This window comes from Hordeum vulgare, chromosome 3H (assembly GCF_904849725.1).
Source record: "Hordeum vulgare subsp. vulgare chromosome 3H, MorexV3_pseudomolecules_assembly, whole genome shotgun sequence".
Classification (NCBI taxonomy): Eukaryota; Viridiplantae; Streptophyta; class Magnoliopsida; order Poales; family Poaceae; genus Hordeum; species Hordeum vulgare.
The window spans coordinates 365,552,415-365,563,725 of record NC_058520.1 but is presented as its reverse complement, the minus strand read 5'-3'; the positions used below and the strand labels follow the sequence as shown (position 1 = coordinate 365,563,725).

General features: G+C 43.2%; 1 long non-coding RNA gene across 2 annotated transcripts; it reads left to right on the top strand.

The window, feature by feature from the left end:
- The first annotated feature begins 8,437 nt into the window (after window positions 1–8,437).
- On the top strand, window positions 8,438–11,311 carry LOC123443879. 2 transcript variants are annotated; one of them, XR_006630850.1, is made up of 2 exons: window positions 8,438–8,699; window positions 10,884–11,311. It is a non-coding gene; the product is annotated as an uncharacterized LOC123443879 (long non-coding RNA). The 2 variants fall into 2 exon arrangements; XR_006630851.1 differs by having other exon boundaries at window positions 10,480–11,311.

Sequence of the window (11,311 nt, the reverse complement as noted above, 5' to 3'; positions counted from 1 at the left end):
GGTTTGAACCCCATGTTTGTGTCATGCACATCAACTTCACACACACTTGAACCAAAGTATAACATGAAGGTAAAATCTACTAAACAAGTAAACTTGGAAGCAACACATGCATGCACTCCACTATGCTTGCAAGCACAAGATTATACTAGCTCATGCATCTACCTATGCATCATCTCATGGTGCCATTCACTCACAAGGTGCACACACAACATGATACTTGCACACACATACACATCACCATGTGCACACATACTCACACACACACACATGCACACCACCATGTATGTGCACAACACACCACCTTCACACCACACATATATATAACACCTCTAATGCATTGCAGGAAGGAAAAAAATAATTGCACTCCTTTTAATGCCCATTATTTAGGCACAAGAAGTAGCAAAGAATAGCAAAGAAAACAAAAAGAAGAAAGAAGAAAATAGCAAAACTAACTTCAGCACTAGATTCCTTGGGAGTTTCTACCCTAATATCATATATAAAATGTGGGCATCTACTTGGAACAAGTGACCACAAAATTCAGGGAGAGAGAACTACTCCAAATCATGCCTAGGGAATGGGCATCATTTCATGTAGGTCCTACTAAAACATCAACTACAAAGGTTGAGCTCATGTGCACAATGACAAAGTGACATGGGGGTTTGAACCCCATGTTTGTGTCATGCACATCAACTTCACACACACTTGAACCAAAGTATAACATGAAGGTAAAATCTACTAAACAAGTAAACTTGGAAGCAACACATGCATGCACTCCACTATGCTTGCAAGCACAAGATTATACTAGCTCATGCATCTACCTATGCATCATCTCATGGTGCCATTCACTCACAAGGTGCACACACAACATGATACTTGCACACACATACACATCACCATGTGCACACATACTCACACACACACACATGCACACCACCATGTATGTGCACAACACACCACCTTCACACCACACATATATATAACACCTCTAATGCATTGCAGGAAGGAAAAAAATAATTGCACTCCTTTTAATGCCCATTATTTAGGCACAAGAAGTAGCAAAGAATAGCAAAGAAAACAAAAAGAAGAAAGAAGAAAATAGCAAAACTAACTTCAGCACTAGATTCCTTGGGAGTTTCTACCCTAATATCATATATAAAATGTGGGCATCTACTTGGAACAAGTGACCACAAAATTCAGGGAGAGAGAACTACTCCAAATCATGCCTAGGGAATGGGCATCATTTCATGTAGGTCCTACTAAAACATCAACTACAAAGGTTGAGCTCATGTGCACAATGACAAAGTGACATGGGGGTTTGAACCCCATGTTTGTGTCATGCACATCAACTTCACACACACTTGAACCAAAGTATAACATGAAGGTAAAATCTACTAAACAAGTAAACTTGGAAGCAACACATGCATGCACTCCACTATGCTTGCAAGCACAAGATTATACTAGCTCATGCATCTACCTATGCATCATCTCATGGTGCCATTCACTCACAAGGTGCACACACAACATGATACTTGCACACACATACACATCACCATGTGCACACATACTCACACACACACACATGCACACCACCATGTATGTGCACAACACACCACCTTCACACCACACATATATATAACACCTCTAATGCATTGCAGGAAGGAAAAAAATAATTGCACTCCTTTTAATGCCCATTATTTAGGCACAAGAAGTAGCAAAGAATAGCAAAGAAAACAAAAAGAAGAAAGAAGAAAATAGCAAAACTAACTTCAGCACTAGATTCCTTGGGAGTTTCTACCCTAATATCATATATAAAATGTGGGCATCTACTTGGAACAAGTGACCACAAAATTCAGGGAGAGAGAACTACTCCAAATCATGCCTAGGGAATGGGCATCATTTCATGTAGGTCCTACTAAAACATCAACTACAAAGGTTGAGCTCATGTGCACAATGACAAAGTGACATGGGGGTTTGAACCCCATGTTTGTGTCATGCACATCAACTTCACACACACTTGAACCAAAGTATAACATGAAGGTAAAATCTACTAAACAAGTAAACTTGGAAGCAACACATGCATGCACTCCACTATGCTTGCAAGCACAAGATTATACTAGCTCATGCATCTACCTATGCATCATCTCATGGTGCCATTCACTCACAAGGTGCACACACAACATGATACTTGCACACACATACACATCACCATGTGCACACATACTCACACACACACACATGCACACCACCATGTATGTGCACAACACACCACCTTCACACCACACATATATATAACACCTCTAATGCATTGCAGGAAGGAAAAAAATAATTGCACTCCTTTTAATGCCCATTATTTAGGCACAAGAAGTAGCAAAGAATAGCAAAGAAAACAAAAAGAAGAAAGAAGAAAATAGCAAAACTAACTTCAGCACTAGATTCCTTGGGAGTTTCTACCCTAATATCATATATAAAATGTGGGCATCTACTTGGAACAAGTGACCACAAAATTCAGGGAGAGAGAACTACTCCAAATCATGCCTAGGGAATGGGCATCATTTCATGTAGGTCCTACTAAAACATCAACTACAAAGGTTGAGCTCATGTGCACAATGACAAAGTGACATGGGGGTTTGAACCCCATGTTTGTGTCATGCACATCAACTTCACACACACTTGAACCAAAGTATAACATGAAGGTAAAATCTACTAAACAAGTAAACTTGGAAGCAACACATGCATGCACTCCACTATGCTTGCAAGCACAAGATTATACTAGCTCATGCATCTACCTATGCATCATCTCATGGTGCCATTCACTCACAAGGTGCACACACAACATGATACTTGCACACACATACACATCACCATGTGCACACATACTCACACACACACACATGCACACCACCATGTATGTGCACAACACACCACCTTCACACCACACATATATATAACACCTCTAATGCATTGCAGGAAGGAAAAAAATAATTGCACTCCTTTTAATGCCCATTATTTAGGCACAAGAAGTAGCAAAGAATAGCAAAGAAAACAAAAAGAAGAAAGAAGAAAATAGCAAAACTAACTTCAGCACTAGATTCCTTGGGAGTTTCTACCCTAATATCATATATAAAATGTGGGCATCTACTTGGAACAAGTGACCACAAAATTCAGGGAGAGAGAACTACTCCAAATCATGCCTAGGGAATGGGCATCATTTCATGTAGGTCCTACTAAAACATCAACTACAAAGGTTGAGCTCATGTGCACAATGACAAAGTGACATGGGGGTTTGAACCCCATGTTTGTGTCATGCACATCAACTTCACACACACTTGAACCAAAGTATAACATGAAGGTAAAATCTACTAAACAAGTAAACTTGGAAGCAACACATGCATGCACTCCACTATGCTTGCAAGCACAAGATTATACTAGCTCATGCATCTACATATGCATCATCTCATGGTGCCATTCACTCACAAGGTGCACACACAACATGATACTTGCACACACATACACATCACCATGTGCACACATACTCACACACACACACATGCACACCACCATGTATGTGCACAACACACCACCTTCACACCACACATATATATAACACCTCTAATGCATTGTAGGAAGGAAAAAAATAATTGCACTCCTTTTAATGCCCATTATTTAGGCACAAGAAGTAGCAAAGAATAGCAAAGAAAACAAAAAGAAGAAAGAAGAAAATAGCAAAACTAACTTCAGCACTAGATTCCTTGGGAGTTTCTACCCTAATATCATATATAAAATGTGGGCATCTACTTGGAATAAGTGACCACAAAATTCAGGGAGAGAGAACTACTCCAAATCATGCCTAGGGAATGGGCATCATTTCATGTAGGTCCTACTAAAACATCAACTACAAAGGTTGAGCTCATGTGCACAATGACAAAGTGACATGGGGGTTTGAACCCCATGTTTGTGTCATGCACATCAACTTCACACACACTTGAACCAAAGTATAACATGAAGGTAAAATCTACTAAACAAGTAAACTTGGAAGCAACACATGCATGCACTCCACTATGCTTGCAAGCACAAGATTATACTAGCTCATGCATCTACTTATGCATCATCTCATGGTGCCATTCACTCACAAGGTGCACACACAACATGATACTTGCACACACATAGACATCACCATGTGCACACATACTCACACACACACACATGCACACCACCATGTATGTGCACAACACACCACCTTCACACCACACATATATATAACACCTCTAATGCATTGCAGGAAGGAAAAAAAATAATTGCACTCCTTTTAATGCCCATTATTTAGGCACAAGAAGTAGCAAAGAATAGCAAAGAAAACAAAAATAAGAAAGAAGAAAATAGCAAAAGGGGGCTGGAAGGGATTCGAACCCTGTACCCCCTAGTGCACCACACTGCATTCTACCACTCTGGTGTTGGCATTGTTTTGACCGAGAGAGGGGAACAGAGCAGGTTAACCCCTCCCTGTTGCTGCTACTGCTATCGACCAGAAAAAAGAAACCCAAAAAGGAAGGGGTGCATCACCTGGGACTCGATCCCTGCACCTCTCGGTAAATCATGGGGCTCTCTACCACTGCGCTACGAATGTGATAACTGATAGAGGAGGGCACGCGAACAAGGTATACTACCCCTACTGCAGCTCTGCCCTGCACGCGCAGAGACGCGCCGGCGACAGGGAAGGGACGACAGCGCCTCGCCATGCTGCTGCTGCTGCTGCGCCACCGAAGGAACCCTCCACCACGACAAGCAACACGAAGGGGGAGATCCCCTGCTACTGCTACAAGCCTACATGTCTCCCTGATAGAAAGATACACACGCACACAACTCCTGCTGCCCTGGTACACCCGGCTTGACAGGAACCTGGCGACAGGGAGGAAGGTGGCACGCCCTGCTGCCGCAGCGGCTTCGACGCGCCGGATGGAGGCGAGCTCCTGCTCCTACTACTACCAATCAACGGCATCACGCATATCACACCACGCTACACACATGCATCACCTCGCTACTCTCTGACGAACGCCAACAGAGAGGAAACGACGAACCCTTCTTCGGATCTTGGCCGAACCAAGGAGGAGGAGGCAAGGGGGCGATGATCCTCACCTTGGGGAGGCGGTAGGGTTTCGAGGCGGAGACGTTGGCGCCGCCGGAGAGGAAGAAGAAGGCCGGGGAGGTTCCTGCTGTCGAACCGAAGGAGAGGTGGAAGAACGCCGCGGGCACGTCCTTGACGGGCTCGGGGCCGTCGGTGTGGTCGATCCCTGGGGCTCCTAGCGCCGGGAATGGATCGCGGGGATCCACCCCGAGCTCCCGGACATGGCGACGGCGGCGAACCGAGACAGGGACGCGGCGGACGCCGGCGGTGGCCTTCTACCTCTCTCTGCTGCTCCTACTAGGGACTTACCTGACATAGCAGAGGGGGAGAGAGATGGGGAAAGAGATGGTGGCGGCGCGAGATGGGAGAGAAGGAGGAACACTAGATGAGGGGAAGAGGGCACGGACGCCAACACGTTTAAAAGGGGGGACCTCGACGTCCGTGAGACCTCACGGCTTTGCGCGTGTTCTCTCTGGCGCTTGACGGTCAGCTCGCGCGGGTAGGAAACGGCGTCAGAAGGAGGGAAGGAGGCCGCGAGCATGGGCTCCTCGTGCGAGGGAGGGGGTTAGATGGGCCAGCAAAGTGGGAGGGAGCCCACATGTTGCGGCAGACAAGGGAAAAGAATTCCCTTAGATATCCTATTTACAGAAAAACAAATAGAGAAGAAGAAATGCACAAGGAAATACACAAGTGATAAAAATATCACAAGCACATTCCTGGAGATAGAAAAATAAGACCTATTTTAATAAAACAGAAAAGGGATTTTAGTGGCAAGAAAATATTTACAAAAACAGTATTTATACCACTGTTTTGTGAATATATATCACCTCTCAAACAAAGTTTAAAACAACAAATACCTACCTCCACAATCACCACAAAATATACTAAAACATGGACTTTTTTAACAGGGAGGGAACAAGTTAAAAATTGGGCTTGAGATGAAAAGAGGGAGAGGGCTTGAAGCCTATGCAAACCACATGGTTCCTACTAGCAATTGCACCACTCCATCACTCACATGCACTGACAACACATGACATATTCATCACACCACAAACACACATGGAGCACTAGCACAACAATACAAAGGCAAGGATGAACGGGATGGAATGGATGAATGCATGCAAAACAAAACAAAACAAGGGAAGCATTACATGAAATATCACATGCACATAAACTCATGTCAATGAAAAATTGGACCCACATTGAGAAGGTTCCAAATAGGGAAGGATTACATCTGGGGCACTACAACCATATGGCTGCCATTCCACCTACAACACAACATAAAAGGCACGATTCATTTTACTCACAACATAAAAGCTGGAAGTCAACTCTGAAACCATCTTACCTGCTCGGGGGTAAGCGAATCCATCTCGTTGGTGTATTGCTTGTACAATAGGTTCACTTCGCTTGCCACCTCCGATACCAAGTCCCACTTGTAAGCCCATGTAGGTTGCCGTACAGGGTTGCCGTGGTCATCCCAGGTATTCCACTGTGAGCTTTTAGGGCGTCCAATAGGTAGGCGTTCCCAGCTCCATACTGAAAGTAGGAGCATACAACCACCAACTCCACCGTCCTTTGTGGTCTTGCGACAAGCATCGTCCAACTACAAGTAATAGCAAACATGCATCAGTTTAGCAGAAAAAGATAACAGAGAGTACTTAATACTAACAATTTATTACCTGCCGATACAAGTAAGCAAGTGCGGCCGAGCCCCAGCTGAACTTGTTGTCGAAAACAGTCAACGCCTTCAGCCACATCCATGGAGCATTCTTGCCAGTGCCGTCAGCAAAGATAGTCCTAGAGATGACGTACCACATGTACAGGCGAGCATACCTCTGGATCACCTCGTCATCTGCGTCCTCAGGACAATGAGCAAAGTCCGCGGCAATCCAAGTGAAAGGAGCGCCGGTCGGGACTCTATCTTTCTTCCCTCCATCTTCTACCTCTGGCTCCTGCGACGACATACCAATAAGAGCCTCCATTTGTTGCCGCCAACCCTCGGAATCAGTGCTCATACAAAGAGGCTTCCCCTCGATCGGAAGTGCGGTGATCATGGAAACATCTTGAAGAGTAACCGTCATCTCTCCGGTCCGGAGGTGAAAACTATGTATCTCCGGCCTCCAACGATCAATAAGTGTTGTGACTGCCGCAGCGTTCAGATTGGGCGTTGACCGACTCACAAGCTGAACTAATGGAAGGAGTCCTGTCATCTCGATGTACGGGGTGTACGGCTCATCGTACTGCATTACAGACGATGCCCCATGAGACCGGATCTTCAAGGGCGTAAGCTCCTGCAAACAGATAGGAGAAGAAGATATCAAGTGCTTATTGCATTTTCAAAAAATTACTCATCTACTAATCGTTTTCTACTTACCATTTTCTTCACCGACATGAAGTAGACCCGGTGTTCAACGTCATAAACATTATTCAGAAGCCACACCATCCTACAAATCACAAAAAATACTCATATTCAAAAAATTACTCATCTACTAATCCACTAATCTACATATCCTAACTACTCAAATCCTAAGAACTCATATGAACTACTACTACTCATATACTCATATACTAACTACTAATATGAACTACTACTACTCATATACTCATATACTAACTACTAATACTAACTACTAATACTAACTATTAATACTAACTACTAATATGAACTACTACTACTCATATACTCATATACTAACTACTAATACTAACTACTAATATACTAACTCCTAATACTCATATACTAACTACTAATATACTAACTAACTACTCAAATCCTAAGAACTCATATCTTAATTAGTCAAATCCTAAGAACCTACTCAAATCAATCTACTCAACAAAAACCTATTCCACTTGGATAGAAGGATGGGAAACGGAAGGAGATGGGGGAGGAGATTACCTTGGGGGATCAATCAAAGGAAGAAATCACCAGATCTGAAGGAGATGGGGGAGGGGATTAGGGATTCGAAGAGAGCCAGTCGCCGCCGTTGTTGTTTCTGTTTGAATGAGGGAGGGGAATGTGGGGAGGGGGCTGGTCCGTGGCCAGTTAAATCAATGTGTGGCGCCTAAGCGTTCGACGCCACACATTATAATGTGTGACGCCTGAGGCTTAGGCGTCACACGACCTGGGGGTGAGCCCTTTGTGCCAGGTGGTCGGGGGGTGTGGCGCCGAACGGCTAGGCGTCACACAGTGTAGTGTGGCGCCTAGGTGTCGGGCGCCACGCAAAAGGGTCAACCGGGTGACATATTTTCCGAGGGGTCACTCCGTGAGTTCTTTTCGCCAGGGTCATTTTTGTCAATTTTGCCGTCGATGGGGCGGTTGCTTTTGTCTTGGCTGAGGACGGGATTGGCAGAGGGGTGGGCGGAGGGAAGGGGGCTCCTCGCCGGTGATTAGCGGCAGGTCGGCCAGGCGGAGATGGCGCGCGGCGGGTCCCCGACAAGGTGCGCTTGAATGCGGGATGTGTTCTTCGCAGGGACGGCCGCTGGAGAGGAGCTCGGCGGGGCTCTCCTGTCGTGCTCGCCACCAGCAAGCGCATGTCGGTGGGGGAGGTAGTAATCGCCGGCGGCGTTGGGGCGCAAGGTATTTTCTCCCCTGTGTCCCTGCTGTTTATCGCTCTGCCCAATTTTTCATGTGTTGGTCGATGTGATTTCCCCTGTGTCCCTGCTGTTTATCATTCAGTTCATCGTCATGGTCGCCGGTCATAGAGCTCGTCGCAGGTGTTGCTCAGTTAGGTGGTTGTTTTGGCCAGGAAAGTTTGTGATAGCTTAGTTCATCAAGAACGCTCTGATATGTTTTGCAGGCACCTATCCACACGTGTAGCCAGTCACAGAGCTCGCCGCCGTTGTCGCTCAGTTAGCCAAGTCTCAGTACCAGTTATCAGTCTTCAGTATACAGTCATCAGTCTCCGTTAGATTACTTGTCAATCAGTGTCCTCAGTTTCCCATCTTTCCTGATTGTTCACTGCTTGAGTGCTTATCAGTCAAAACCTAGTCTTTACTCTTTACACTACTTCAGTGTCTTTCTCAGTACATCTTTGTTTGTAAAGTCAGGCATGTTTCTTTATTTTTTATTTCAGTCATTTATTATCTTCTGTGTGAGCTTCCTGATGCGACTGATTTTCTCTGTTCAGTTTAAGTCATTGTTCATTCTTCAGTGTTGTTCTGTGTTCTTATCAGTACCCTTTCATCAGTGCTTATTTCATCAATCCTCGGTTCTTCTTCGGATCAGTCTTTAGCGCTTCAGTATTCAGCCTCATTATTTATTATTTCAGTCCATCATATTGTATTTATGTTTCAGTATACGTCATATTTATTTCATTGTAGTTCATTGTTCCACTCGGTCTTATTCTTAGTCTCAATTCTCAAGTCTCAGTTTTCCTCACATGAAGATTTGTTTCTTCAGTTTCAGTAGTTTCATTGTTAAGTGCCATTTTATTCAGTTCCGTCGGTAGTTTCAGTGTTACATGTCATTTTTTCATTTTTTTTCAGTATCATTGTTAGGTGTCATTTTCTTCAGTTTTTCAGATTTCAGTGTGTCGTTTGTCAGTATTCAGTTTTGTTCGAGTTCTCAATCATGTAGTTGAGTTACTCATTTTGGGTTTGACTGATAGTCTTCGCCTCTTCGGTATTCAGTTTGATCAGATATTCATTCTAGTTTTCAGTCATCTATTTGATTTATCACTAATTTAGTTTGAACTGATATTCAATATAGTTTTCAGTTTATGTGGTTGATACTCATTTTAGGTGTTCCAAGATGGCATTGCAGATAATCTTTAGGATTTTTTTTTAGTTTTTAGTTTTCTATTTTCACTTTTGTATCATTTTCAATTCTTCAGTTCTGCTTAGTTGAGTAGTCATTGTTCGACTTTTATTTAGTTATCTTTTCTTAGTTTTCACTCTAAAACCCATATTTAGTTAGCCATTCTATTATAGTTACTTGTCTTTCTCAATATTTCAAACCTTTTAGTTTTTTTCAGTATGACCACCGTTATGTTTTCTTTGGTTTTTGGATCATTCTTAGATGATTAGGAGAGTTGCCTCTCTGCTTTCATGTGTAACCTCCCTATCTTTCTACCTCTTTTGGCGCGTGTGCACGTGCAGCTCTTTTTAATGTGAAAAACTGGAACCTACAATTGAAAGCACGTTTTGTTTTCGTGTAAATTCATAATTGTAAGCTGGAACGTACAATTGGTTGATAGGAAAACTGGAACCTACAATTAAAAAGACTTTTTGTGTTTTTCTTTGTGAGTATTCAGTTTTGTCAGTGTTTTGGTGTATTTTTCTCCAGTCCCATCAGTTTTCAGCATATCTACATTTGTCATTTCACTACTGTATTATTCATTTACTTTGCATGGGGTCAGCACCAAGAAGACCGTCGACAGCCGCAATTCTTCCGGTATCTTCTTTTCCTTCTAAAATGTGTTCTTCATGCCACTATCATGTCTCAGAGGGATGCCTGCCGGCCATCACCGGCCCATGCCAAGTACTTCCACTCTTGGCAAAACGTTCATCATTTTTCTACTTTTCAGTTAATTTATGGGCAATAGTTTTTGCTCAGCATTCACCCATGCCCACACATATCTCTCTATAAGCTATGTACATTTTATTGGATCATTTTTTCACATTCAGTTCAGTTCAATTATCGCAACAGTTTACCATTTAGTTCAGTTTTGGGTTTCATCAATTTCAGTTATGATTTCAGCCTTGTTTAATTTAGTTGATCAGCATCCCAACATCAGTCTTGTAGTTGATTCACTTATTTTAGTCTGTAGTTGCTACTCATTTAAGCTTGGGAAAAAGAGCATCACTGGGACCGAGTACGACACCGCATCCGATGGTCTGATCTTCTTCAAGAATGGATGGAAGAAGTTTCTTACAAGGACAGGACTTGAGATTGGAGCGGATGTGTTAGTAACATGCAAGACAAAGGTCGGCAATGAGCTCGAGATGATCGTTCTTACTCTATTGGTCTATCAATGTTTATTATTATCAGTCATTGTTCTTATAGTTGACTCACCAGTCCATGTTCAGAGAGCACACATCACTATTTTGTCTATCATTCATGAGTTTTACACTTTTACTCATCATTTAGTCTTTCAGATGATATTATCTTCTTTGTTATCTTCTCAATTTCTTTTATTTACTCCTTTTGGGCCAAGCATGAGTTAAATAAGCAGACAATCCTTCATTATA